The 24,144-nt window shown below is 46.5% G+C and overlaps 1 protein-coding gene and 1 long non-coding RNA gene across 2 annotated transcripts in view; one reads left to right on the top strand and one right to left on the bottom strand.

The window, feature by feature from the left end:
• The window catches only part of LOC135320001 (uncharacterized), a 31,430-nt gene extending 10,937 nt beyond the window's left edge, over nucleotides 1-20,493 (bottom strand). The window contains exons 1-3 of the long non-coding RNA XR_010379145.1: nucleotides 20,247-20,493; nucleotides 12,670-12,822; nucleotides 11,813-11,920 (exon numbers count right to left, since the gene is read on the bottom strand). This is a non-coding gene — a long non-coding RNA (uncharacterized LOC135320001). The remainder of the gene's footprint in view (nucleotides 1-11,812; nucleotides 11,921-12,669; nucleotides 12,823-20,246) is intronic.
• The window catches only part of LOC116155268 (uncharacterized), a 359,531-nt gene that overhangs the window by 282,194 nt on the left and 53,193 nt on the right, over nucleotides 1-24,144 (top strand). The window lies entirely within an intron of this gene.

Below are 24,144 nucleotides of genomic sequence, written 5' to 3'. Positions count from 1 at the left end.
TCCAATTACACTATCCTTGCAAGGAGACCCTGTGCCTACTCCTGAAGCAGAACCAGTGATGGGTCATGTTCCAACAGCCGGTCATGTTCCAACAGCCCTGAAAGAAGACCTGGAGCCTGTTTCTGCAGAAGACCCAGGACAGGGTCTGATTCCACCATCCCAGCAGGGAGAAAACTAGCCTGCTCCTGCAAGTGAACAAGGTCTGAGTCATATTCCACTAGCCCTGTAGGAAGAACATAAGACTGCTGTTGCAGGAAACTCAGAGCCATGTGCCATTCCAACAACACTGAAAGGAGACTCTGAACCTGCCCCTGAAGGAAACAGAAACCCAGTCACATTCCACAAGCCCTGCAGGGATACCTGAGCCTGCACATGCAGGAGACCCAGGCCTGGGACCAATTCTACCAGCCCTGTGGAAAGACTCTGAATCAGCTCTGGCAGGAGACTAAGAGCCATGTCACATTCCACCAGCCCTAAAGGTAATTTATCAGCCTGCTCCTGCAGAAGACCCAGAGCCAGGTCACATTCCATGAGCAATGCAGGGAGACTTAGAACCTACACCTTCAAAAGACCCAAGAATTGGACCAATTCCAATTGCACTGCAGGGAGACCATGAGCCGTGTCCAATTCCACTAGCCCTGCAGGAAGGCCCTGAGCCTAATCCTACAGGAGAACCTGAGATTGGTCATATTGCAACAGCTCTAGAATGACCCAGAGCCTGCTCCTCCAGGAGACCCAGGACTATGTCCCATCTACCAGCCCTGCAGGGAAACCCTGAGACTGTTCCTTCAGGAGAACCACAACTGGGTCACATTTCACCAGCAATGCAGGGAGACTTAGAGCCTGCACCTTCAAGACACCCAAGAATTGGACCAATTCCAACAGCACTGCAGGGAGACCATTAGCCAGGTCCAATTCCACTAGCCCTGCATAGAGACCCCGAGCATGCTCCTGTAGGAGACCCAGCACTGGGTCTCATTCCACAAGGCTTGCAGGGAGAAACTCTGCCTGTTTCTGCAGGAGACCAACAGCTGAGTCACATTTCACCAGCCCTGAAAGGAGACCCCAATCCTGCACCTGCAAGGGACCTAGGACTGGAACAAAATCGACTAGCCCTGTAGAGGGACCCTGAGCCTGCTTCTGCAAGAGAATCAGAGATGGGTCATATTCCAACAGCCCAGCAGGGACAGTCTGAGCCTGCTCCTGCAGGTGATACAGAGTAGGGTGAAATTGCAAAACCTTGCAGGGACACCATGAATCTGCTGCTGCAGGAGAAAAAGGATGGGGTCTCATTCCACAAGCCTTACAAGGAGACCCTGAGCCTGGTCTTGCATGAGATCCTGAGCTGGATCCTGCAGGAGAAACAGGACTGGGTCCCATTCTACCAACCCTGCAGGGGAACCCGAACCTGCACCTGCAAAAAACACAGAACTGTGTCACACCCCACCAGCTCTGCAGGGAGACTGTAAGACTAGCCCTACAGGAGACCTAGAGCCAGGTTACATTACCAGTCCTTCAGGGAGACCCTGAGCCTGATCTTGTAGCTCCTCCTGCACCTACACACACACTTCTATGAGACCAAGAGCCAATTCAGGCATCACCACCCATACGGGCTGAGATGCCTCTGCAAACACCAACACTGTCATCTAATTCTCAGAATCAACCCACTCCCAGACCAGAACTTTACTTCCCTTCTCCTGGCATCATTTTTGTTTGTTTTTTTCTGTAATTTCCTTGTTTTCTTTCATGTCATTTAGAGTATCATCTATTTATATGTTTTAAGTTTACAATAATAAAATTTAGATGTTTTTCCATTTTAAATTGTGCAATTCAGGAGCATTAAGTGCATTCACAATGCTGTGTAACCATCATCACTGTCTAGTTTCAGACTGTTTATTTCCTCATAATAAAACCCTGTATCCAAAGCACACATTCTTTTTTCTCCCTCTCCCAGCCCCTGACAAGCCCTAGTACTCTTTCTCTCTGTGTGTCTTTCCCTACCCTGGATGTTCCCTATCAATGAAATCATACAAAAGGTGGCTGTTTGTGTCTGCTCTCATATTTTAACAAGGGACTGGTGTTTTTATTTTTTACTTATAGTAGCATTTTGGTTATTTGAAAGGGAAATCCAGGTGGATTAAACATGAGATGTACAAAATGAAAATTTTTAGTAACTATGTGCATAATCTCGAGATAGGCACTGCTATTCTATGTATGAAACCAGAGCCAGAAGGGAGATGCTTAGCTCTTCCTGTGGCAAAACATAACTTAACAAAATAAAAAATAATAATATTCAAAAGCCATGTAAGACAAACCACAACCTGGAAAAATCATTTTTCATAACCTAAAGTCAGAGAAAAGTTTCACATCCCTGTGGTCCAAAAACTTCTTGAAACACTGTGTTCTAAACAGAAACAGAACAAACACATGCAATTCCAACAAGAGGCAATGCAGGTGGCCAGTGTATATTAGAGATGCTTGACCTCTCAAGTGAGGATGCATGCAGATGTACACACTTTGGAGACAGCATTGGTCACCATCACACTGGCAGGACATTAGCCTGGTGACAACCAGCTCTAGTGACATCATGAGGAGGCAGAGGCCACAGTAGATCCCCTGGAGGGAAGAGTGAGCAGACACTCCTCTCTGGGAGAACAGTATGCAGGATGCATTACAGTTCCACAAGTGCACCCCTTTCCGAGCAGTGCTGATGCTTAGTGTTGACCATACTAAAATTCTTGCACAATTTTTCAAAGATGTCTTTTCAAGGATGTTCATCACAGTCCTGGTTTAACTACTAGGAGATTGGAAGCAACACTAATGTTCATGGAGAAGGGGTGGGATTCATCAGTTCTGGTTCACATGGAGGAATGATTGTTGTGCAGCTGGAAAAATGAGTGCTAGGTCTTTACCTGATGTCAAGGAAGCCCTCAGTTTGGATGCTTATTAATCCATCATCTACATCCCAGATGTCATCTCTATGACCACATATGTGTCAAATCATCATAGATGTAAATTAATCTTGTGGTGTGTGAGAGACAGAGGCAGAGAGAATGAGAGAGATAGAGACTAAGAGATGTTCACCAAACCATTCATGACGGTCACTTCTGGGGGTGGGATTTGCAAATCTCTGCACTTTTCCTTTAGGCAACTTTTCAAGCGTTCATAATGTATCTATATTGCTTTACTAATTCTAAGGTATTTAAAGCATATGTTACTTGAGATTCATTCATATTTCATCTACAGCATAAAGTTTATTATTTTTATTTTAAAATATTTGTTACAAGTACAATCAGCATTTATGAGAGTAAAATGATAAATTCTAAAGAAATAAGAATCAGATAAAGAACAAAACCTTTTGGTGACTCAGATACAGGCCAGCTAGTTGGCAGCAAATGGCAGGGTGGGACAGGTTTCCCCAGAAGGTTGTGTATGTTCTGAATCAGCATCCAATAGAGGCAAGGAAAAATTACAAGACATGTACACTGAAAACAACAACAGCTTGCTGAGAGTAATTAAGAAAGACCTAGCCCTATTTTAAAATTTGAAGGAGCCAAAATGGCAGAGTAGACAGACTCACAGATTGACCTCTCCCACAAATACACAAAGAATTACATCTACAAAAACATTGAATTGCACAGAAACCTCCTGAATTCTGGCAGAGTGTCTCTCATGTTGAAATACAGGAATATTCTCACAAAATATGGTAAGGAATAAAAATAAAAAAGAAAAATTCAGTGCAGGACTGATCCTGCAGGGAAAGAGTAGCATAGGAAGAAAGGCACCCTCACACTGGGACACAACCTCTCTAGCTGGGAGATCAGCTAGGAAAGAAGCAGAGCTTCCAAGGTTTGGAGGAAACAGTGGCAACTGCATGGCAGGCAGAACTGGGGAAAACTGACACAAAGGGTCCCTGTGATGAGAAGCCCTAGACATGAGCTAGCAGGGATGAGCCAGGACTGGCTACTGGAGTCAGTGAAGAGCCCAGGCAGAGGGCTGGGTCACACTGCAGAGAGGCAGCATCAGGAAACTAGAGGGCAGTGTGAGCTCTGGCTGTGCGTGTGTGTGTGTGTGTGTGTGTGTAACAGAACAGACTGAAACTCTCATAAAAAAGCACCAATGTTGGTATAATGGGGGAGGAATGATGCACAGCTGTGCCAAAGTCACTTTCTCCACTTGGCTCCATTGTTGGTGTGTTCTCATGAGAAGAGAAATGGGGCTTGGTCATAGCCAACACTGCTGCACAAAGGCAGAGCTGAACGTTGAATCCATATCCTGTGCCATTGCAACTTCACAGGTGGGACTGAGATTTGTTTACAGCCCCAGGCAGAGAGGGTGGATTTGCTCTCTCTGGTCACTTTGTGGATCCACACCTCTGGGACTTACAGGCAGTGAGTGGAGTTCTGACTCAAGAAGGGTGGCCAGTGAGGGTATTTACAACAGGGTGGTGTATGGTTCCATATGTGGATGCGGGATTGGGGTTTGAGCTGAACCTGTAGTGGACCACAAATTCATGTGTGTGACTACACACTTGCTAAGGCAGGTCCAAGGGACTGACACTGCTGGATCTGCACTGATGTTTCCTGGGGCTCAGAACCTGAGGGGCACCAGAGTAGGTGGCTGACATTCCCATAGCAAAGGCAGGGATAAAGCCATCAACAAATAGTAATTTGTAAGTCTGCATAACAAGTGACACACAACACCACAGTGGGAACTCCCCAGTGGACACCTGCCTATTTTTCTTCACAACTGAAGTGCTCCAACCCTGCCTACTACACACCACAGCTCAGAAATGGGTCTAGAAGAAATACATAGAGCCATAGAAATATAAGTAAAATAAAGAAGCCGAGGAACCACTTTCAATTAAAAGAACAAGAGAAATCCCCTGAAAGAACAATCAGTAAAATAGACTTTGATAGTCTACTAGACTTCAAAAAGGGAATGATCAACACACTGAAAGAACTAAAAGACTATCAATAGAGACAGAAAACTTTAAAAAGAAAATTTAAACTATAAAGAAGAGCTAGTTAAAAATAGAAAATTCAACTACAGGCAATCAAAAGCAGACTAGGTAATGCAGAGGAATGAATAAATGACTTAGGAGACAAGATAAAAGAAATAACCCAATAAGAACAGCAGACAGAAAAGCCGATAAAAACCAATTAAAGCAAGATAATATAAAGTGTGCCAGCCTATGCATAATAGTGGGTCCCAGAAGGAGAAGAAAGAGAAAAGGGGATTGAAAAGATAGTTAAAGAAATCATGACTGAAAACTTTCCAAACCTTAAGAAGGAAAGAATTATCCAAGTACAGGAGGCACAGAGGGTCCCAAACAAGAAGAAACCAAACAGACCTACACCAAGACATATTATAATTAAAATGGTTAAAGTTAAAGATAAAGAAAATATTCTAAAGGCAGTGAGAGAAAAACAAAATGTTAGTTACAAGGGAGCCCCATAAGCATTCAGCAGATTTCTCTACATAAAAACTTGTGACCAGAAGGGAGTGGAAAGATATATTCAAAGTCCTGAATGAGAAAAGGCTGCAAACTAGGATATTCTATCTAGAAAGACTCTCCTTTAGAACAGAAAGAGAGAGAAAGAATTTCACAGACAAGGAAAAACTAAAAGAATTCAGCAGTACTAAATCTATGCTAAAAAAAAATTGAAAGTTCTAATCTAAATAAAACATAAACAGGAAGCTATAGAAATTAGGAAACCATAATTGGAAATGCAATAAATACAGTGAATTGCAAGGGAAAACATGAAGATATAAATAAGTCAGTAAGTCAATAAAGAAAGCAAGAAAGAAAGAGAGAATAGCAAAATCATAAAAGGTGAAAGAGGAGGGCAAGAGAATATAGATTTTGTTCCCTTTCTTTTTTTTCTTCTTCTTTCTTTTTGTCTTCTTTCTTTTTAGGATGCACTTGAGCCTACATGACTATCAACTAAAACCAAACAGATGAAGTAAGGGGTTACCATACTTGAAAGACAAGATAACCACAAATCAGAAGTATATAATAGAGTCATAAAACCCAAAAAGAAGCCAAGCTAATAGAAAAGAAATTTATCAAACCACAAAAATAAAAAAAAATTAAAAGAAAGAAACAAATAAGAAATACCATATCAACTGGAAAACAAATTTCAAAATGGCAATAAACCCACATCTATAAAATAACTACTATAAATGTCAATGGACAAAATGTTCCAATCAAAAGAAAAAGTGAAGGAGGAGGAAAGATGGTGAAGTAAAAAAGATGCTCAGAGCTCACCCTCTTCCACAAATTCACCAAGAGTGACATCCACAGACACACCCACCACCCAGAACACCTGCTGAACTTTGACAGAATATTGCCTTCTTCAAAAGATAAAATTTTCCACAAATCTGGTAGGAGAAAAGAAGAAAAAGGAAAATAGTTCAGGGCAATCCCAATGAGGAGGGAGCTGCAAAGGAGGAATAGCATTGATACACTGGGTCTACCCAACTCCAATGGCGAGTTCAGCAAGATGGAGAGGGAACATCTGAGGCTCGGATCTGTACAGAATAGCCTTTGACTGACAGAACAAAGTTAATTGGGTACAAACAGTCCCAACGATCCCTAGCCTTAGATGCGAACCAGCAGGGGTGGGATGGGACAGGCTGTCTGAGTCGAGCAGAGGACTCAGGCTGACTGTACAGAGGAAACCTTGGAGGACTGCAATGTTCTGTGTGCCATGGCTGGGAGAGTATACAGATTAGAACAGCCTGGGTCCCCCATAAAATACAAAAAAAAAAAAGGCAAAGCAACACTGCTGCTGTGCCCTGGGGAGAAGGGGATCCATAGCCTTTGTGTCCACTGACCCACAGTGCCATTATTGGAGACTTCTTGGGAGAATAGAGTCAAGGCTCAGCCATAGCCACCATATTTTCTGGTTCATGGTTCCCAGGTGAAGGAGGGGTCAAAACCCAAATCCCTACCTAGGGGCTCCACAACCTCATAGGTGGGACTGAGATTTGTTTACAGTCCCAAGCAGAGGGGACCATTACACTCTGATGCCTCTCTGAATTGGCTTTTCTAAGACAAATGGACAAGAAGCAGTGTTCTGGAACAGAGCAGGGGTGAGGGCTAGTACAGCTGTTTTCTCTGAGTCCACCTACGAAGCATGGACCTAATGTGGCAGGGGAGCTTCCTGCCAACTACCTTGCACAAGTGTGGTGCTGGGACCAGGCATCTTGTGGGGGTGCAGACCACCCACTTACTGATGCTGGGACATAGACCAGGGGCATGACTGGAGGGCCTCTGAACCAGCAAGTGGAGTTTTCACAGCAGGATATGGGCAGGAGTGTGACAACCACAGGAAAAAAAGGAGCTCCTGCTCAATAACCAGCGCAGACTCAGGCCACCAGAACACCAGCCACACCACCAACAAAGGGGATAACGGGCAAAAGGCATGGAAGGAAGACTTGGCAACCACCCATAATTAAAAACAACCTTATGACAAAATTATTAAGAGTGCATATTCTTGGAGAAAGGCCAAGATATTGGAGTAGAAGGATACTTGTATCTTATCCTCTCCAATAAATACACCAAGACTGACATTCACAGACACACCCATCCACTCAGAACATCTGCCAAACTTTGATAAAACATTGCCATCTTCAAAAGACAAAATGTGCCACCAATCTGGTAGGAGAAACGGAAAAAAGAAGGAAGAAAATGCAAAATGGCTTGGGGTTGGTCCTTTGAAGAGGGAGCAGCAAAGGAGGGATAGTGCTGGTTGACTGGGCCTCCCCCTTTCGAACGGAGAGGTCAGCAGGATGGACAGGGAACCTCTGAGGCTCAGATGTGTACAGAACCGCCCTTGACTGACAGAATTAAGTTAAATGGGCACAAAGTGTGTCAACAACCCTCAAACCTAGAAGTGAATCAGGGATGGGAAAGGACAGGCTGCTGGATCCAGGCAGACTCTGGTTGACTGTACAGAGGTAACCCTGGGGGACTACAGTGTGCTGTGGACAACTGCTTGGATTGTATACAGATCAGAACAGCCTGGGCCCCCCATAAAATAAGAAAAAAAAATAAAGCAAAGCAACATTGCTGGCTTGCCTGGGGGAAGGGTAGATTTGTCCTTTGTCTCTGCTGACCCACGGCAACATAACTGGTGATTTCTCAGAAGAAGAGAGATGAGGCTCAGCCACAGCCATCATACCCACCCAGGCAGAGGCGGGGTTGAAACCTGAATATGTACCTGGCAGTTCTGCAGCCTCATAGGTGGGACTGAGACTTGTTTACATCCCCAGACATATAGGAAGGTTCTGTCCTGGTGGGTCTATGAACTCGCACCTCTAAGACAAATGAACAAGGAGCAGAGTTCTGGCAAAGAGCAGGGACTAGGGCTGGTGTGGCCATTTGCCTCAAGCCCACCTACAGAGTGTGGAACAGATGTGGAGTGGGGAGTAGCACTGAACAGGGGAGCAACCAACCCAAATAGTGTGCAGGACTGCTGCACCTGGACATGGAATTGGGAAGGGGCACAACCTGCCCACCTACCATGCAGGAGAGCAGCACCAAGATGCAGCACTGGGAGAAGATGTGACATGTCTACCTACAGGCACTGGGAGCAGCACAGACCAAGGGTGAGACCAGAGGGTCTCTGGAACCAACGAGCTGAGTTCATGAAGCAAGACAAGGGCAGGAGCTGTGACAACCACAAAACAAATAGGAGACCCCATTCAATAACCAGGGTAGGCTCTGGTTAACAAGTTAATGGCCACATCCTTAACCAAAGGGATAACAGACAAAAGGCACAGAAGTAAAACTTGGCAACCACACATATTTAAGAAGGACCTCTTGACAAAATTATTAAGAGCACACAATCTCCACGGGAACATCCTCTCTTCTTTTTCTGTTCCATTTTCTTTTACTTTTTAAATGTTACTTCTTAAATAATTTTTATATTTCTATTTTTAATCCCTTTTAAAATTTTCTTTTAAAATACTAATATTATTATCTTTCAATTTGTCCAATTACATTTTTATCTTTGTTTTGTTCTTCTGTTATGATTATACTCTGTTCTCAAATATTTTTTCTTCCTTTAATATTTTAAAAATTTATCCCAACTCAATTGTTATCTTGTTTCAATATGTTCTTCTGTTATTGATTATACTGTTTTTAAAACTAATTTCTTTGTGCTTAGTTTTATTTCTGCATTCACTTTATATAAATAAATAAGCTAAAGGACCACAGTAGATAATTGATACTCCGTAAGCCATAGTGCCAGAGAGATATAAGCAAGATGAAGAAGCAGAGCCACCTCTCTCAATTAAAAGAACAAGATAAATCCCCTGAAAGAACAATCAATGAAATAGGCATTGATAGTCTACTAGATGATTTCAAGAAAGGAGTGATCAAAGTACTGAAGAAACTAAAAGAGATTGCCTATAGAGACAGAGAATATGTCAAAAAACGAAATTGAAGCTCTAAAGAGGAGCCAGTGAAAATTGGAAAACTTATTTGCTGAGATGAGAGTTGAGCTAAAGGCTGTAAAATGTAGGCTAGATAATTGAGAGGAATGAATATGTGACTTAGAAGACAGGACAACAGAACAGCTGAGAGAAAACAAATAAAAACCAATGAAAGCAATATAAGGGACCTATGGGATAACATAAAGCATGCCAACCTACTCATAATGGGGGTCCCAGAAGGAGAAGAAAGAACAAAGGGGATTGAAAAGGTATTTGAAGAAATCATGACTGAAAACTTCCCAAACCTAAAGGATGAATCAGATATCCAAGTACAGGAAGCACAGAGCGTCCCAAACAAGGGGGACCCAAACAGACCCACTCCAAGGCATATTACAATTAGGATGACCAGGGTTGAGAATAGGAAATGATTCTAAAGGCAGCAAGAGAAAAACAAAGAATGAGATACAAGGGAACCCCCATAAGATTTTCAGCTGATTTCTCTACACAAACAGTACAGGCCAGAAGGGAGGGGCAAGGGACTTTCATTCAAAGTCCTGAATGAAAAAATGATGCAGTCTAGGATACTTTATCCAGCAAGGCTATCCTTTAGAATAGAAGGAGAGATAAACAACTTCACAGACAAGCAAAAACTAAAAGAATATAGCAACACTAAACCTATGCTAAAGGAAATATTGAAAGAACTACTCTAAATAGAAAAGAAGCAGGATGCTACAAAAAGGAGAAAACCATAATTGGAAAGGTGATTGCTACAATGAATTACAACAGAATAAACATGAAATCATAAAAGAGGACATCTAAATCATTAAGGGTGGGGGAGGCGAGCAAGAAAATGTACAGGTTTCTCTCTCTCTCTCTCTCTCTCTGTCTCTCTCTCTCTTGTTTGTTCTTGGTAGGATGAGTTTGAGCTTATATTACTATCTGTTTAAAACAAACAGATATAGTAATGGGTTAATGTATGTACAAAGTAGGGTAACCACAAGCCAAAAATTTACAATAGAGTCACAAAACTAAAAAGACACAAAGATAATAAAAAGGAAAATTATCAAACCACAAAAAGAAAAAGGAACAAAGAGGAAATACAAAATCAACAGCAAAACAAAGTTCAAAATGTAATAAACACATATCTATCAATAATTATTATAAATGTCAATGGACTAAATGCTTTAATCAAAGGACATAGAGTGCAGAGTGGATAATAAAGCAAGTATCTACAATATGCTGTATACAAGAGACCCACGTTAGGGAGAAGGACACACATAGATTGAAAGTAAGAGGATTGAAAAAGATATTCCACAAAAATGGAAATGACAAGAAAGCAGGAATATCAACAGTGATTTCAAATAAAATAGATTTTAAAACAAAGATTATAAAGAAAGATTAAGAAGGACATTTTATAATGATTAAAGGAGTCATAGATGAAGATATTACACTCATTAACATATATGAACCCAACATAGGAGCACCTAAATACATAACAGATAAAAAGAAAATACTAACAGATAAAAAGGGAAAATTTGATCGGAATACAATCATGGTAGAAGACTTTAACTATCCATTAACATCACTGGACAGATCTTCCATACATAAAATTAATAAGACAACATAGAAATTAACAGATACAATAGAACAATTTGTCTTGGTTAATATTTTCAGAACATTATATTTCCCTAAAATAGAATATACATTCTTCTCAAGTGCACTTACCACATTTTCTAGAATAGATCATATACTTTGGCACAAAAGAAGCATTAACAATTTGAAGAAGATAGAAAATATTTGAAGCAAATTTTTCTGACCACAATACCATAAATCTAGAAATTAACTACAGAAAAATAAAGGATAAATAAATGACAGCATGGAGATTAAACATACTACTTTAAAAAAAAATGGGTGGATGATGAAATCAAAGAAGAAATAAAAAAACACAGTGAGACAAATGATGATGAAAACACAACCACACAGAACCTATGGGATCCAGAAAAGGCAGTGCTTAGGGGGAAGTTTATAGCGAGAGATTCAGGTCTACCTCAAAAAGAGGAACAACTGCAATAGGCAATCAAACTTACCACCTAAAAGAATTAGAAAAAGAAGAGCAAAAAATAACAAAAGTAAGCAGAAGGAAGGTAATAATAAAGATCAGGGAGGAAATAAATAAAATAGAGACATTAGAAACATTTGAAAAAATCAAGCGAAGAGATGGTTTCTTGAAACAGTAAACACAATTGACAAAATTATGCTCTATGCTGGAAATTGACACAACAACGCAAACTGACTATACCTCAATAAAATAAAAATTAAAAAATAAATATATTAACAAAAGAAAAAAGAAAAGGTAGTTTCTACTCACCAGACAGGAGGAGGGTACTGCACCCCATGCGGGGTCACACACCATGGGAAAGCCTGGGGTCAGGATTGGAGGAGCAGGGTGCTGTGGACAGGATCTGTCACAGGGTTTCTGCAGGAGGGGAGGGTGAGGCATGTGAGCAGGCTGAGGACTGGCCATTTGAGTAAGTTCATGGGCTCTGGGGTGGAGGGGCTCCCCCAAGTGTCTGGACTTGACTCTGGGTGAGTTGGGCAGGTGGACAGTGGCTCAGTGTGAGTCCATGTCCAGTGGAGGAGGTAGTCGGTTAGATCTAGAAGGACTCCTTCTGGGGTGGGAGGGTCCAAAAGGGAGGCAGGAGGCCAAGTCCAGGTGACTGAGAACAGGGTGTGTCCTGCATAGGCCTGCAGGGCAGACGAAAGCATCCAGTCTACAGAAGGTGGAAACACGGTCCATACAAGGGCTCAGCTCAGATGTCACCCCCTCAGAGGAGCCTTCCCTGCCTGCACAGTCTACAGGGACAGCCTCCTCCACACACATCTCCCCAGCAGACACCTGCTCCATCTCCTGCATAGCATTCAGGACACGGGCCCCTGCTCCACGCCCAGCCATGGTTCTGCTGCCCTGAGGAAAAGCCCTGACAGGAGCCATCAAGTCCTGCATGACCTGGGCCCCACCTCTCTGTCTCTTCTGCCACCACTGTCTCCACCTGGCCCTCTTCTCCTCCACTCCTGCACTCCCCCAGCCCTGTGTGCTCTCCAGAGCACGTGTCCCTCCTAACATGCTGTGTGTGCTCACTGTGTCTCATCCAATGCATGCCTCCCACCCAGGTCAGTATCCAGTGCACAGTAGGGCTCAGTAAGTAGAGAATGAATGACTCTTACCATCACTGCTTGGAAGACTTTTGTCTGTGGCCTACAGTGATCACACACCCGTCACACATTCGCTGAAGTCCTACTGTGTGTTGGGCGGGTTCCAGATACCGGACACAACAGGTAGTGAAGCAGGCAGGTCTCCATTCTCATGCAGCAGATAGCCTGGTGGGGGACACAGAGAAAATTAAGTAAAATATACACAATGTCCGGCGGTGATATGTTCCATGGAGAAAAATAAGGTCAGGGAGGACATTTGAGCAGATTCCTGGAGGTGTTCAAGAAGCAGGTGAAGAGAGATCCTGGCTGAAAGAGCAGCCAGCGCAAAGGCCCTGAGGCCACAGTGGGATGCGTGTGGAGGGCCTTACTTATCCGTGTGAGTTCTTAGTCCTGCCTTGAGTACGTATGTTGCTTTTATTTGTAAACCTTGATTTCACCTTTATACAAATTAACCTGCATCATCAATCTGCATAATTTAGCCAATTCTGTTTCAGGTGTTGTGGGCACAATGGCGGGCTAGTTACTTGGGTTGGTAAAGAACTACCCACGTCTGAGAAGGGTTTAGGAAAGTTTAATAGGGACACTGCTATAGGCAACATCAGGCCACACAGGGAAGAGCTGCCTAAACGAGCCCCAAGGTTGAGTGTGTGCGGTCTGTTATTGGGGGGGTGCTGTGCACACAAGGAGGAGGGGGCTGCATGATCAATTCATGCACAGGTACCTGGTTGGTTGTGAGATCTGACAGGGGCTTCTCTGAACAACAGGCTTTACCACTTTAATAAGGGCAGGATGTGAGGCCTCTCTTCCTGGGGCAATGAGTTTACATAGGGTAAACACACAGCAAGAGAAGATGTTTTATAGCTTGTGGAAATGCAGGTGTGCAAAGGGTCCTGCAGTGGGGAGTGGGAGGTAAGGTGCCACTGGGCTCTAGGCACACAGAGAGCCCAGGGGTGAGGGTGTATGACTCTAAAGAGTGCCAGCTGGCTCCACACCAGGGACTTTATGTGGAAACAGGAGAATCTAGGTTGTCAGCACGTGTCTACTCAGTGACCTCCCTAAGCCTAGCTCTGTCACGCACCGGGTGGCTGTGAAATGAACATGAAGATCCCCACCCTGAGGACCCCAATGAATGAACATCTTGACATCCACAAGCCCCTTCCCCTGCACCACCGCCCCACCTCATCTGGGTCTGAGGCTCTGAACCTGACATCAGTGGCACCTTCGTTCCCTACATCCAGCTCCTCTGGACGTCTCTGTGATGAGCTGTTCCATGTCAGCGAGCCCCAAACTGAGCTCTGCCTTTACCCCATGAATGCTTCCTCCCTGTGAAGCCCCTCGTGAAGAAGCCACGACTAGCAGGATCTTTCAGCCCTGAGTGTCTGCCTTCCCCACCCCTCCGATGTCTCCCAGCCCATGATCCCCTCTGGAGGTCCCTATTATCCTCTCCCTCCCACTTCAGTCTTGGGCTGCACAGCAAATCCCTCTTCACAATCTCCCACAAGACAGGTCCAGGTCCACTTGGGGACACAGGTGACACAGGACGGTGTTGCTGGGAATGAAAAGCAGGATCCTGGAGCAGAGGAGAGGCAAGGGCTCCCAATCCACCAGAACACAGGTTAAAGTGGGGGCAAGACACCCATAAAGGGTGAGGCAGGCATCACACTGCAGCCCCGCCCTCTGCTCCCCCAGGGTGCCTTGTGTTTCCTGCTTTGGCCTGGGGGACTTCCCCCCTCACTCTCTGTTAGAGGGGTTACCATTCATTCATTCACACCCTCATTCACCATGTACATGGGTCCTGCTCAGTGCCAGGCCTCAGCTAGATGACAGCTCATCCTTGGGGACACAGCTCAGATCTCACCTCCTCCATGAAGCACTTCTGGATTCCCGCCCCTCCTGAAGCTCCTCTGGCCTCAGTTGGGACCACTAGGGCTGAGACCACACTCTGATTACCTCCCGTCTGTGATCTCTGTGAAAGCCCTGGGCCCAATGTGGAAAGAGACTCAGAAAAATGGGGTCAAAAGGGGCTAAGAAAAATGTTACTAATTCTCTATTACAGAGAAGGGCACTGAGCAGAGAGAGGGCAGTGTCCAACCAAAGCCACAGAGCAGGGTCTCAGTGAGCCCTCCCATGGCCCTGTTACTAGTTCTCTGTTATAGATGAGGACACTGAGCCACACAGAGGTAGCAGAGCCCTGCTGTAGCCTTGGCCCCACGGCCTGTGTCCTTTATTACTAGCTCCATGCTGCCAGCAGGGGTGTGGGCCTGGAAAGGTGGTTGAAAGCAGCCTGACCCCCAGGACCCCGTCATACACAAAGTCAGTCTCAGGAAACACCCCTCAAGACCTACTCTACACCCCTGGGATTGTGTCCTGATTGCTGTTCCTGGAAGCTGGCTGGGCTTCCCTGTGAATTGGCCCAGGAGATGCTTGGGACAGACACAGGGCCCCTGAGGCTCCCTGTCCCCAGATGAGCAGCTCTGGTCCCCTTGACTGGTCCCCTTGGCAGAGGCCTGATGACATGAGGTGTTGGTCGGGTAGCCAGCTGTGGAGATGAGGAAATGGGAGCAACATGCAAGTACATGCTGAGGTTCAGGTATTCACTCAACAATCATTGATTCAGGCTTTGCAGAGTGGCTGGCCTTGGCCCAGGCCTGGGTGTCCAGTACTGAATACAGTCAACCCCTTGAGCCTTCTGGGAAAGCAGTACTCAGAGAAACGGGCCCTCAGTGCCCCCATCCTGCTCCCCATGAACAATCACACTGAGATGAGTCTGCGGCCATGGGTCCCAGTGCAAGTTGAAGGGAGGAGGGAAACCCAGAGTGGGCACTGACCATGAGCCTGGACACTGGAACCAGATGGCCTGGGCTCTGTAATCTGGGGTGGTCACCTCCCCTGTTCTCTCTGTGCCTCAGTTACTTCTTCTGAAGAAATGGGTGATAACGCCTGCCCCTGCCCCACAGATTTTCATGAGGAGTCAGTGAGCTTCTCTTATGAGTGTAGGACAGTGCCTGGCTATGGGTCAGGATTCTGCTCACCTCACAATAGTCTGTCCCACTTTAAAGATAAGAAAGCCAAGGCTAAGGGGGTTATGAGACCAGCCTGGGCTAGCCCCATTCTCATGCTCTGCTGTCCAGGTCTCCTGCTTTTACATCACCCCTCTGCCCCCATATCCACCCAGCAAAGTAGGTGCTGAGAATCTGAGCAAATCAGAGTATGAACGGAGGCACACCCTCTCCCCAACTTGGACTCTTGGGGCGGTGGGCAGGATGGGGATATCGGGCTCCCCCAGACTGTCCAAGGGGCCCAGCATGTCTGTCACCACATTTCTACTCAACATGGAGTAGGTGAGTGTCCAAGGGCCAGAGGGCGATGGAGTAACCCAGGGTGGGTGGATGCTAGGTAGGTGTGGGAGGCACAGAGTGGCCCCTGGAAGACAGTGTCCAGGCAGCCAAGGTGCGGGGAATGAGGGTGCCCAGAAGGGGCAGAGGACAGAGTCCAGCCTGGAGACCACCCCCTGCTGGACCCTGATCTGGGGTGAGAATTGGGACAATCCAGGGCCCCGCTGGGAATCCTCATCCAGCAAAGAGGTGAGGAAAAGTTAAGGAGACAAGGGAGGTTGACCCCACCGTGCTCCCTGTGTGAGGGCGCTGCTTCCAGGATCCTGGAGGTTCCTTAGACCCTTGTGAAGTGGCTGCTGTTTCCAGGCACATGTGGGCAGAACTGAGGCAGGGAGGACAGAGTGACTCAGGACGGAGCTAGGATTCATCCAAGAGTGTGTGCTGAGCCTCTCGCTGAGAGCAGCCTCTGGGCATCATGAACTCAGGAAGTGTCTTGTCCTCCCTCTTAAGGATCCTGGCATGTTAGGCAGGAAAGGTCCCAGTGCCCATACCTGGGCCTTTCTGGGTGATGCTGACATGTGGGATCATGATGGTCCTGGGAAAGGAGAGAGAATGTGGGCTGGGCTTCAGGTCTGCATCAGACCCTGATGCCCATAATGTTGTGTGACCTGGAAACTCCCTGACCTCTCTGTGCCTGGCTTTCCAGCCCTGACTCAGAGGACTGCTGTGCTTGGCACACAGTAGGACCTCAATCAGAGGAAAAACCCAGCCCTTCCCCAGGAACCTCTCCTCTTACATGCCCAAAATTAAGCCCATGTGCCACACATCACCAGAGCTGATACTTGACAAACAGGGCAAGTGAAATCCAGCAAATCCTTCCTCCTGCCTGAGGTCCTTCCCTCCTCAGTGACAGTGGCTCAGAGCAGGTCTCTTTATCCCAGAAGTCTGAACTGAGCCTTGTGACCTGGAGGAGTCCCTGTTCCACACAACTTTGTTTCCAGTCATTCCAACAAGACAAAAGAGCACCTGGTCAGTGTCTTAGCAGCAAGATCCTCCCTTTGCAAATTGCCCCATCACATTCGGGCTAGAAGATGTGAGTTCCAGGGCACATGACCATCCAAATGATGACTTCAGGGAAACATCCCTGCTCCCACTGCACTCTTCAGAGCCCACCTTCTAAAAGAAGGGGTAGTGACCCATGGTTGTGCACAGTTTTATCAGAACACAGCCCTCACCCACCCACCATTGGAAACACGTGAGAAGCAGAGATTCCCAAGTGCCTGGACCCCTGTCATCCAGAAAGCAGAGGTTAGGGTAACAGACAGAAGGGGAGAAAGTACTTTCAGACTATATATCTGATAAGGGGTTAACACCCAAAACATATAATAACTCTTACAATTCAACAGAAAAAAAACAAGCAATCTGATTTAAAAAGTGGGAAGGGGAACTGAATAGACATTTTTCCAAAGAAGGCACACAGATGTCTAACAGGTACATGAAAAGGTGCTCAACATCACTCACCATCAGGGAAATGCAAATCAAAACCACAATGAGATATCCCCTCCCACCTGTCAGGGTGGGTGTCATCAAAATACAAGAGATAACAAGTGATGGTGGTGGTGCGAAGAAAAGGGAAACTTGTGCAACGTTGGTGGCAATGTAAATTGGTGCCATCACTCTGGAAAAGAGTAAGGAAGCTCCCCCAAAATTTAAAATTAGAACTTCCATATGATCCAGCAAGTCCACTGCTGGGAATATATCCAAAGGAAATGAAATCACTATGTCAATGAGACAACTGCACCCTCATGTTCACTGTATTATTATTTACAATAACCAAGATATGTAAACAAACTAAGTGTCTGTCAACAGATGAATGGATACAGAAAACGTGATGCGTATGTATGTATATATAATGGAATCTTATTCAGACATTAAAAAAATGAAATCCTGCCATTTGTGACAACTTGGATGGACCTTCAGGCTATTATGCTAAGTTAAATAAATAAGACAGAGAAAGACAAATACCTATGATCTCATTTATATGTGGAATCTACAAAATAAACTGAAACCCATAGAAACAGAGATCAGGTTGGTGGTTGCCAGAAGTGAGTCAGGGGGTGATTGAAATTCGGGAAGATAATCAAAATGTACAAACTTCCACTTAGAAGATAAACAAGTCCTGGGGACATAATGTACTGCAAGGTGACTGTAGTTAACAACACTGCGCTGTGCATTTGATAGTTGTTAAGAGAGTACCTCTTAAAATTTCTGATCACAAGGAAAATAATGTGTGACTATGGGTGATGACAGACGTCAAGTAAACTTAATGCAGTGATCATTTCACAATATGCACATGTAACAAGTCATTATGCTGCATACCTAAAGCCAACAAAGTTATGTGACAATTGTATCTCAGGAATTCTTATCCCAGGAAGCGGGGGTGCAAGCCTGGACTACCTACTGCAGGAGCTGCCTTTGCCCTCCAACAGCAGAGAGTGGTAGTTGTGACAGGGACTGTAGGTCCCTCAAAGCCTAGAATGTTTACTGTCTGGACCTTCACACGGAGAGTGTGCAGACCCTGCCCTGGAAGACGGTGGTCATGGCAGCAACAAAGGCCTGCCTGTGTGCAGGCTCAGCCCAGAGAGCTCCTGTGCTCTGCTGTAACCGCATTTACTTCCCTTCACACCCTCAGAGGGAGAGGCTTCAATGTTCCCATTTTATACATGAGAAAACTGAGGCTCATTTGCTTTGAATTATTGACCAAGTGGTGAGGGAAGCTTTGAACACCAGTGTTCTGATTTCAAAGCCATATCTCAGTCCTGATTTTTAGAAGGTGGAGGTCCAGGCACTGGGGACCCTCCACCTTCCTCAATTGTAGTCGTACTCCAGGGCTGCCATCCCCGAGGCATCTGGGTGAACACATTTAATCCGCTTACTCTGCACCAGCTGAGCTCTTGGCTGCCAGTCTGTTGTTGCTGCCTGAAAACAGCTGAGTTTTACAAGTGAACAATCATCCCCTGCCAGCCCACCTGCCCTGCCATGTGGCGCAGACCCCTCCTAGCCTGGTCATTCTAAACCCTTAGCTCACACATTTGCACAACTGCATCGAAAGGGCCCTACTACCTGTGTGGAGGTATCGACAAGGGGAAGGGAGGGGAGTTTTTGGTGGCCCCTTACTCTGAACGTGACACATGACAGGGACATGTTCATGTCCATAATGGCACTCAATTTGAAGCTAAGGACATGGTCACAGCGAGGGGTAAAAGCTGAGAGGCTACAAGGCTGTTGAGAAAGGGGCTTGACTATTGAATTGTAAATGTGTAATTTAACTTAAAATTTAGCCCCCTGGGTGATAAGAATTTGCCCCTAAGGCCAGAATTGGCCACCTGACCCCTGGGAACCCCTCAATTCCAGGATGTAATCATCTGAGCATGGAGGGGGCTTAAATTGGGGTGCTGTCCTCTCAGTCATGGTGCACCTGCCCACGTGTGCACCCATGAACTGCAGTGCTCACAAATCAAGGCACCTCTCATGCCCTGCCAAGGAGGTCCAGGTCATAAGGAAGGGATGACAGACTGTGAGGTCACACGTGTTCCGCTGCATGGGTGAATGTAGTATAGGGAAGAGCCCACCCCCACTGTCACCTCCAGGAGGGGTGCTGGAGGGAGCAGGACTCCTGAGCCCCTAGGCTTAGCAAGCATCCTGGTTGAGGGTGGGGAGGCTGTCCACTCTGAATTCATAGGTCAGATGGTAGATTGGGGTCCCACCCCTACAGATCACCAGTGAGACCGTCTAGTCTGTTTTCTCTGTAAACTGGAACCCAGTCACCCTCACCCTCAGAAGTGGGGGTAGCCTGTGTAAATTACAACACAAAGCCCTGGGATGTTTCAGGTGCCCGGGCTGTCCAGCACCCCTAGGCCGGGCAGGTGGGAGAGGAGATGTGTGGGTTAGCAGGTATGAGAGCAGAGCTGAGACTTGGCAGAGTGCATTCACTCTAATATCCAGGAACTGAGAGTTACAACTAGCAAATCTGTTCACTGAGGCCATGTGTACTCTCCCTTGTCATTTACAGTCCCCTGTTTGAACAGAGGCCTCTGGAGTCTATTAGCCACATTGTTGCCTGTCACCACACTGTTGCAGTTCCAGGGTCTCCATTTAGCCAGCTTGAAGGAATAGTCAAACTTTTTCTTAAAACCAGTGACAGAAAACAAAAGTGGCTTAAAGAAGCAAACAGGGCAGGAGAGAATGACTTACCTAACTGAGACATCCACAGGGAGACAGCTTCAGGCAGGGCGGTACCTGGTGCTCAGTGACATCAGCAGAAGTCATCCTTCCCCACCTCTGGGCTCTGCCACTGTTGTCATCTTCACATGGCTCTGCCTTTATGAGAGCAAGATAGTCACCAACTGCCACAGGCTGATATCTCCACCCCTCAACTACCAACTGAAATAGAACTTCTCTGCTCCAAGGATTCCAGCAACAAGGCCTGACCTCCGTGGAGCCTGATTGGGCTGGTGCCCAGCCCTGAGCCAATCACAGTGGCCAGGGAGGTTCGAAAATGCTTACTGGCCAGATAAAGGCCATGTGACCATACTCTCCAGGAAACCTGTGAGCTGTTCACCTGTTTTCAGGTTGGGAGAGTGTGATGTCTCCCAGAGGATCCTGCTACTAGCACAACCTGCAGGTGGCACAATGAGCTGGAGTGTGCCTGTCTGCTTGGTGACAAGTGACAAGTCACTTAGTGGTTCCTTGCTTCAGGGAGGGAGGCATGTCCACACAGTATTGGGGCTTCAGAGCCAGAATGTAGTAGAAAAGACTCCCAGTCTCCCAAAAGTTGTGAAAGTGAGCAGTGACACTGGAAAGGCACTCCTCTCTGTGGCCCTTGGCTTTCTACTTGTTACAGTGGAGAGTGCAGTGTTGCCCCTCACAGCCCACCTCCCTGCTGGGAGGCCTTTGCAACAGGTGGAGAGTACTTGGAAAAGCCCACTTATTCTGAGGAAATGTTATTGCTCCTGGTGGCATTATTATTATCATGTCACTTGTGAGGTGGGCCCTGAGGGGTCCCTGATCTGGGGGCACAGACACCCACAGAAACTTGGCCCAGTATTGCTGTTCATTCAACAATGTCTTACCGAGAACCTACTGTGTGCCAGATTCCCAGGGTAGAGCAGTGGTGTTGACAGCACAGGCCCCTGCCTCACCTCATCTCTGCATCCCAGGTGGGGTCACCAGAATGGGAGTTCAGGAAGCAGAGGACGTGGCCGAATCCTTGTGGGAACCCCTGGGTTTTTCTCTGTGCTGAGGGAACTAGCAGCACACCGATTGTGGGATTCAGTACCCGCAGGACCTAGCATTGATGGGTAAAGGAGAGGGGCATTTCTACAAGCCCATCCTCACTAACCACAGGCTCCGTAGGGCAGCTCCAGTCTGCTCAACCTCAGGGGGCATCTTCCACCATCCTGATCACCCTCTGGTATTACTCCCCGCTCAGATGCACTTTTCCCTGTGGCAGCTACACACAGAATATGTGATTGTTTCTCTCCCATGTGGTTAAGTGGACTTCAGACATATGATAGTGATGGAGTGGCTAAGCCTCTGGGCAGATTGCTGGGTGACCCGCGGAAATTGCTTCACATGGTAAGCTCCCTTCTGCCAACCAATGGTCCAGGCAACACCACTGTTCTGTCTGTTCTACCTCACTTAATCTGCACAGACACTCTGTGCAGGACATCCTGTTATCTCCCATTTCTGCTGGCCTTGGGTGGACAAAGCTTGGGTTTGAGAAAGTTGCCCAAGTCAAAATGTTGACAAGTGGGGAGCTGGGGATTTGCACCCTGGTCCCAGGAGTCTGGATCATGGAAAGGCCTGGGTGGGGCAGCTTATTGCCAAGGGAAGTCCTGCCCAAGCCTCTCCCATGAGAGCCCACCCAACAGCACATCTAGCAGAGTCAGCATTTCCTGGACCAAATGGACAGAACCTCAAAACTTCTTTGCAAACAGATTGTTTCCATATTCTTTTGCAAACAGAGAAAGGCCACAGGCCAGGGAAGGATAAGGCCAAGATTGTTTTCATTGGGGAGAGTGAAGGACCAGTGTGAAGACACACAGCACTCCCAGCAACCCTCTCGGCAAAGCCTGCCACTGGGTGAGCAGCTACCATGACTACCTATCATAACACTGTGAGGTTCATGCCTGTACATCCCTGCCTGTGAGAAGAGCAAAGTGAAGCTCAGAGAGGTGTGGGGACACTCCAAAGACAAACAGATAAGGTGGGAACATCACCACCATGCTGTGCTGGGACAGGCAGTCACCTGTCACACTGCTCATGCATGGCCTGCTGGGAGTAGTGAAGGCCTGATAGGAGCACAGAAACACTGTGGTGAAGGTGTTTCTACCTGGGACAGCTGGTACCGGGGGCTCTAGCTGATTCTTAATTGTGCCTGCTTTGAGTGTCAGCATGTTGCAGCCTCATGTAGGGGAAAGGCTGTCTCCTTTCCACACCGGTGCACAAGGAAGAGCATGCACACACTGGCATCACCATAGACCACCGGCAGGATCAGGATCTGTAGCTCAGAACAGAAACTGCCAACACCTCAGGAACTGGTGCAAGAGGAGGACCTGAGTGCCCCCTGAAACATTTCTAGTTTTAAAAACATACTTAATTAGGGGGAAGTGATAAACAGTTGATCCCTTCAAAATATTCGGTTATCCAAGGAACAACAGCACCTCAGCATTGTAAGAGGATTAACTCAGTCGTCAATAACCATCACTATAGATATGAGAAAACAGTGTAGGATTCACAAAAGTGTCTCAAGGTCATGCAGGTCAGAACTGAGAACCGTCCAAAGCATGGGCTGCATAATAGCCTCTCTAAGCTACCTGAGGCTTGGTCTGCTCCTGACACAGGGCAGATGGTTCTGAGAAAACCACACTCCTCAGGGGACCCCAGGGAGTTGACAGAGTTGAGTTTGGGTTCCTGATCATCTTCTAAGTCTGGAATTTTGAGATTCTCCTGCACCTGTCCTTCCTCCAGAACAGAATCTGATTCAGGCGTGATTCCAAGGACTGAGGCATGTGCCAGGCAAGAGAGCAGGCATGGCTGGATGAGAGCATCGCCAGTGCCATCAACTGAGAGGCCAGGGCACTGAGATTTCCAGTGATTAAGCATCCTGGCTGGGAGGGGTCACGTGTTCTACAGTGAGTTTTGAGTATCCTGCACCGCCCTCGAGGACCTGGAGGGGGCGCGCGAAGCCAGCGTGTCTTAGGTGGCGGTGCGCATGCGCAGTACGCGTCAGCAGCCAGCATCTTCCCTGGGGGCGGAGCTTGTTTTCCTCAGGACTGAGCGGGCGGCGCCATGAAGGCTCCGAGACAGCGCTGCCTGCGTGTCCGCGGGAGGAGGACGCTCCCCGCCCGCTGTCTGAAGTTACGCCGGTTTCCCACGGCCTGAGCCCGCTTCCTGCCGGGGTGTGTGTGGACCTGACCGAGCTGGGGCCCCGGCCGGCTGGGCAGGAGAGGACGGTTGCGCTGGCGGGCCCTCTTCGACTATTCTCCTTGCCCGCCGGGAGCGGGTGAGTGTCCGCGCCCCTGGTCCTCACCGCTCGGGTCCCCCTCCCCCGTGTGATCGTAGGTGTGTACACCAAGGGTCAGGAGCGGGGACGCGGGTGTAATGGGAAAGGGGCTGAGAAAGCACTGTAAGAGTTAAAGAGAAGTGTGTAAAATCACATTATGTTAATTTTTATATTTTAAGTGTGTCAAAGTCAGAGTTTATAATGCTTTTACTTTCTTGTCTTTAAAGGAATGCAATCATTTATTTTATACTTAAAATATGCTTCTCAGCTTATCTCGTTTTCAAGTCAAAATACTGCCATGGTTGACATTTTCTCATAATATAGTGAAAATCTTCAACATGTGTGAATATAAACTCATCGAAAAAATCTTGCACCATTCCATGGTGAGTAGTCTTGTTAAAAATATCTGGGTCATTACTAAATTATTACAAAAATATAAATTTTTTGAATCACTTTTAGAAGTTTCACACACAGTGGTATTTTTAAAACACCAACCACTGCATAGTGCTTAAGACCATTTAAGATGAAATATATTCAAACCTAAAACTTTAGAATACTCAAAAGGCAGGATAATGGCTGTTTTAT

Source organism: Camelus dromedarius, chromosome 35 (genome assembly GCF_036321535.1).
Source record: "Camelus dromedarius isolate mCamDro1 chromosome 35, mCamDro1.pat, whole genome shotgun sequence".
Taxonomy (NCBI): Eukaryota; Metazoa; Chordata; class Mammalia; order Artiodactyla; family Camelidae; genus Camelus; species Camelus dromedarius.
This window is presented reverse-complemented; position numbering and strand designations above follow the sequence as displayed.